Raw genomic sequence first — 5,692 nt, 5'->3', positions numbered from 1 at the left:
TTCAAAACGTGCACCAGGTACCCGCGTCTGCATTAAATAGGGAGTGTTTTTTATTTAACTGGAATAGTAACCCAAGCAGCACAATGTACTGGAAGTCGAGTGCAGTCTTGGGTAGTAACTAAGTTACTTTTAACTTGTAACTGTAACTAGTTACTTTTGGAGGTAACTAGTTACAGTAACTAGTTACATTTCCAGAGAAGTAGCTTTTAACTTTAACTAGTTACTATTTCTGTGAAAGTAACTGCAAAATGTAACTAGTTACTCGAATAAATGTCGTTCCTTTTTTTTTTCTTTACTCTACCTTCCCCTACTTCCCCCTAACAGTGTCTTACTTCCTTTTATCCGTAATCGGTATGTGCCACGTGCCTTGGGCTCTTGACCAAGCAGGGAATTCCAGCTTTGCGAACAGAAATTTGTTGAAGTTAGTGACCCTCAGCGGTCGGAGTGAGTCATATGTGAGTAACAGTGTCACTGCCCTAGAACGGGATCCTGCCTCCTGTGGATATGGACAAGGGAATGATTATGCACAAAGAGAAACTTTCCGGTCAGCTCACTTGCGCTCCGACGAGTGCAGTGGCTAATCCTGCTCCGGTTGCTGCTACCATAAGCTTCCGTGGCCGCTCCATGAAGCAACCTTCGAGTTTTTATCATGGAAGGACGAGAATAATTTAACTGTAAAGTGCAAGCAATGGAATAAGACGTACTCGGCAATCAAGACGTCAACTTCAAACCTGAAACAGCATCTTGAGGCGAGTTCCTTGTTCTTGCGTATGTCTCTCTCTCTACACGTTACGAAACATGTGCGTATCACCGTGCTCTTTTTCACCGCAATGCGCCAGGTCGCATGCACATGTCGTATTTTTCCGTGTGGGATAACCGCGTATTAACTTATACTGCTTCTGGTTAAGTGCAAGACAACTTTTATTGCACTTGAGTAAATGTAAATAAATGTTTTTAACAATTGTATCACCCTCTCATGGACATTTTTATAAAAAGTAACTGTAATGTAACTAAGTTACTTTCTCTCAGTAACTCTAACTGTAACTAGTTACTCGACCAAGGAAGTAACTCTAACTGTAACTAGTTACTCGACCAAGAAAGTAACTATAACTGTAACTTAGTTACTATTTTTGGCAGATAAACTGTAACTGTAACTCAGTTACTTTTTAGAAGTAACTTACCCAAGACTGGTCGAGTGCATTAGGGGTGGACGGTATATGTCTTATCAATGTTCTCTAGTTTCATGAATCTGTTCAAGGCCTTTCATCTACCCGTCCACCCCTATTGCACTCGACTTTCAGTGGATTTTGCTGCTTGGGAAGTAGTTTGCAATACTGCAGGCTAGGTTATACAGCACGTGGTTCTTATTGATAGAGTATGATTATTTAGGAGGGCCTCGATATTCTCGGTTGGGAAATGTCTGATCTCACAGAAATTCCGGGCCTCGCAACAAAGATAATGCTCGATTGCTTCGTAAGATAATATTCCGAGATTAAAAAGCGGATATAGCTGATTAACCTTTTAGTTTCACGAGTCTTCCGTATCTATGAAAGATGAAAGTCACTGAAAAGGTTAGCCAGCTGTAGCAGTCGAAACCACATCTTCTGGATTGCCGATCCAGGGCTCTACCAATTGAGCTAAGCTAACACGCCTTCTCAGCGACTTCCAGGGTGCGTCATCTGAAGGGACAAACCAGCCACTCTCTCGTATGCTCTGGTCTCCCTTCAAATCCGCGTATTGATCTTTCGATCTATCGCGGTGGAGGGAGGCGAAAGGGAGCCGGTCCTTCATATTTCGAGAAGGGCCCCTTGATAACGCGGTCCGCCCCCGGGTGGGCCGTGTCTTGGAATGCGCGGCCCGTAAAACGGTCGTCGGGGCAACATCGCTTGCGGTGTTGTTTCCGGGAAGATTTTTTCTAAAGAAAGCGTGCTAGCTTAGCTCAATTGGTAGAGCCCTGGACCGGCAATCCAGAAGATGTGGGTTCGAGTCCTACAGCTGGCTAACCTTTTCACTGACTTTCATCTTTCATCGTTAATTTCTTAGGCAAATTGAGGCTTTGTATGTATTTGTCCCTTCTATGTTGTTCCAGCCTCAGAACATTAGTTCTCTCATGATCTTCCGTATCTGTTGAAGTCGTTTTAGTGAATGAAAGCCACATTTTAACGGCCGTTATGCTTAGCAGTGCGGCACTCCGGCACAGCATGTTGGTTAGCTTATTATCAGATTAGTTCAAGTTGTCTGTTTGCATTTTTTGTTCAGGTTAGTCTAAGTTCGCTGTTGGCATATTCCCGCGCGTGACTACATTTTAGGCGGCTTATTTTCAATCGGGGGAGCACAAAACATTTATATCCTGCAGTTTATTTTGCAACGGGGATTTCGACCACGTGATCAGCCATGTTTGCTGAGAAGGCAAAGACACTTCAGCTGCACAGTTTGGTTACAGTGTAGCTTGGTGCTGGCGAGACCATCGCGGCACCCCCCCCCCCCAAAAAAAAAAAAAGAAAAGAAAAGAGAAGAAAAACTGCTCTGACCTAACCTGGACTAACCTCACCGAGCTGCGCTGTCCTAACGCTTCATACCTTTCACAAGATGACAACCACTAAATCCGTTAGGCTTAGCAAGGCCACGGTTCTCCTCCTGTAGAAGTGCTTCACGTTGTGTTATTCAAATGCATACAAAAAAGGTTAGAGACCACACAATCTTATTGTTCTTATATTTTTAATTTCCGTATATGACCCTATTTCCCTCGCATATGCAGCATTTACCTTTCAAACGTTTTCACTAATTTTTAAAACCCAGTGGTCCTGATGACGAACTACATCCCCTCTGACTATAATTCCCGAGGAATGCAAGCTTGACCACAGAGTACATGCAACTTTTACTAAGGACTGCTTGCTGCACAGCAAGTAACAAACAAACGACACACACAGAACGAACGATAGCACCTGATTTCATCCCGAAGATCTAGAGAAAAGAAACACATTGTTGCATAGGCGCCGACTGCGTGGGGGGGGGGGGGGGGGGGCTTGGGGGTTGAGCCACCCCTGCCCGACCTCTGTGTATGAAAGGGCGGGGGGGGGGAGTCGTTGTGCCCCGGCCACCTCCGGCAGATTGAAAACTCTCCGCCTATGCATTGTTATCCCCATTCCTCTTCCTGAATACCAGCAGCGCTCGAAACTTTAACGTCCGCCATCTTGCAGCGCAGAGTAACTCCAGCCGTTCGAAAATTCCCATGGAAGGGTGGGTGCTCCAGGGTCACGGACAACAAAAGGAGGTACCCCGACCTCGTACTATATAGCAACTGACTATGGATTTCATCGGCACCGCATATAACGGGTTCTGCACTGTCTTCACGGATGGTTCCTCAACGACACTTCGTCATCCTCATCTTTTGTGATACCCTCGATACCGCTCACCCGGGGCTGTCGGTTGTCCCATCGCACCTCTTCGACCTCAGCCGACCTGTACGGAATCCTTCTGTTTTTACAAGATGAGGCCAATTGCGACCCATGGCGATGGGTAGTCTGTACGGACTCCAAGTCAGCTCTTCGATGCCTGAAAACCGTAGGTCTTCGCGGCTCACTGGCCACACTTGTGATAAATATTCTACACCTACTGAAGTCCATAACTGCCCACGACCACACCGTCGCTTTTCAATGGATTCCGGGTCATTGCGGAATCTCTGGCAAACACGTTGCCGACGCTGCGGCAGCGGCCACTCACCACCAGCACAAGTGCGTCCCGATTGCACTCCCAAAGGGATAGACGGTCCCTTCTTCGTGACTGGGCTGCCTCCTTATCCGTTGAACAATGGCGTCGGGATGTCCCTGTCAGTACGATACTGGGAATGGTGGACCCAACATTCTCGTGCCGCTTCCCGTCATCTTTACCTCCTACATCGCTTACGGCTGAATGTTGCCTTTACGCTATACTACCGTTACAAGTAGGGTGCGCCAGTAGCCCCCTGTGCCCGGAGTGTGGTGTGCCAGCGACCGCGGACCATGTGAGCATCGCATGTGACTATATGCCATTACAGGAGGGACTATATCGCATATATGTCGCATATATATATCGCATGTGACTATATGCCATGTGCCACTTACAGGAGGGAGCGTCACTTGGTGGCAAACGACTTTGCGCGGATTGACATCCGACCCCTTGACCTCAGACTCATTTTGGGACCATAGGCCTCCGGGACTAACCAGGCGGCACCACCGCTTTTGTCCCCTATCGACCAGTCGCTGCAAATCTTGATAGATGCCTAGCAGACGCTCGCATCCCGTTGCTTATGGAGGATGGATGTTGTCGTTTTGCGCGCGGGATTTAAAGAAGTTGATTGCAATGGATTTTTTAGGAACAGTACCATTAAGAAAGGAAGCGCTTTGGCAGATGCACGACAAGTATATGGCGTTGAGAAGAGGCTGTGGGGAAGTTCCTCAGACGTCATTGCAAGATGTACGGCAGAAACGAAGCTCAACTGCTCCTACGACCGATCCTGATAGAAGTAAGGACGTGAAAATAACTTTTTTTTCGTCGGATAGTAGATTGCAATATGAAGTTTAACATTGTCAGTTCCGTAAAAGCTGTCGGAATCTCGCCAAATCAAGGAAGCCCGATGTACCTGCAAGGCGGGGATTGACGGACGCTGCAAGCACGTAGCTGCAGTAGTTTTCCGCATGAATGGAGCTGATGACGCCACTTGCACCAGCTTGCCACAGCGTTGGGGTAGGCCAGCAAAAAACGCCCTGAAAAAATCTGCGACAACCGAGGAGCTTTTCCCAGGCAAGTGACGTACTTTTGCGACGGACGGATAAATCTAAGCCCTACATACTTGCAGTTATCGATGGTGCAGTAACGATATCAAAGCTTACGTGTTCGAATGTTCGAACCAGCGACAATCTCACACAAACTCTCACCTCTATTACATAAGGTGGTGAAACATTTCCACCTCAACGGTCACTTGAGCCGGCTTCCCAGGAGGATGTACAGGAGAAGTTTCCAGACATCAAGTGCTCTATTCGTGACCTGTTGCAAGCGGAAGCTAAAAAAGAAGTTGATCGTCAAGTGTGCAGTGTGCTGGACGACCTGTTGAATGCAGTGTCGCAGAATGTTCAACATGATCAGATAGAAACTTTGTTGCACGTAATTTACAGCAGGGAGAGGCAGTGCTGCGAAGTTATGCATCACACGTGCTCTGATCTGAGTATCAAGCACTACACGGCAAATGTAGCCAAAGACAAGTCACATTTAATTGAAATTTGCTGCCAAACTGCACAGCAGCACTTGTCGGAGGAATGGCACCGCGAAAGAGCTTGCAGAATTTCTAGCACTCAGGCTCACGTCATTTTGAAGAGCAGGGCCCAAAATGCAACTACAATATTAGAAAGGCTAAGGAAAAAGTCTAAGCCCCTGCTTGTCCCTTCAGTGCAGTATGGCAGCAAAATGGAAGAAGCTGCGCGGCTATGTTTCCAGGAAATATTGAGCGTTCACGTAACATGCTGGTGGCCTTGTTGTCTGCCTAGACCAGCCCTGGTTGTGCAGTAGCCCCGATGTCATTTTCATGTTTGGTGAGGATCCGGTGTTGCTTGAAATTAAATGTCCCTACTCGAGAAAGGACCTCCCTATTGTAGATTACAAAACACGAACTAGTCATGTGAACTACCTCGTTTTTGATGATGGACTGAATCTGAAG

General features: G+C 47.0%; 1 non-coding gene across 1 annotated transcript; it reads left to right on the top strand.

Annotated features, from left to right (window-relative positions):
- Nucleotides 1-1,928: 1,928 nt before the first annotated feature.
- Nucleotides 1,929-2,001, top strand: Trnaa-ggc (transfer RNA alanine (anticodon GGC)). Its single transcript has one exon. It is a non-coding gene; the product is annotated as a tRNA-Ala (tRNA).
- The last annotated feature ends 3,691 nt before the right edge of the window (nt 2,002-5,692 follow it).

This window comes from Ornithodoros turicata, chromosome 5 (genome assembly GCF_037126465.1).
Source record: "Ornithodoros turicata isolate Travis chromosome 5, ASM3712646v1, whole genome shotgun sequence".
Lineage (NCBI taxonomy): Eukaryota > Metazoa > Arthropoda > Arachnida > Ixodida > Argasidae > Ornithodoros > Ornithodoros turicata.
This window is presented reverse-complemented; position numbering and strand designations above follow the sequence as displayed.